This window comes from Pediculus humanus, genomic scaffold (genome assembly GCF_000006295.1).
Source record: "Pediculus humanus corporis 1103172108255 genomic scaffold, whole genome shotgun sequence".
Taxonomy (NCBI): Eukaryota; Metazoa; Arthropoda; class Insecta; order Psocodea; family Pediculidae; genus Pediculus; species Pediculus humanus.
Genome location: NW_002987824.1, coordinates 238475 through 238741, shown reverse-complemented (window position 1 = coordinate 238741; position 267 = coordinate 238475).

The following is a 267-nucleotide window of genomic DNA, read 5'->3' as shown; positions in this document are numbered from 1 at the left end:
TTACGATTGGATATTAATTGTTATTAAAAATTTGTTTATTCATTATACATTTGCTTTTACTTTTACACATTTAAAACTTATAAATATTCATTTAAATTAATAATAATAATTATTATTATTATTAAAATTTTATATAATCGTGCCTTATCAGTTATATCATAATCACCTCAACCATTTTCTTTTTCTTTCTATATAAAAATCAAAGGTGGAAATTCGACAAACTCAAAATTTTCCTCTACTTTTTTTCTTTTTAATTTTCTTTTTTTC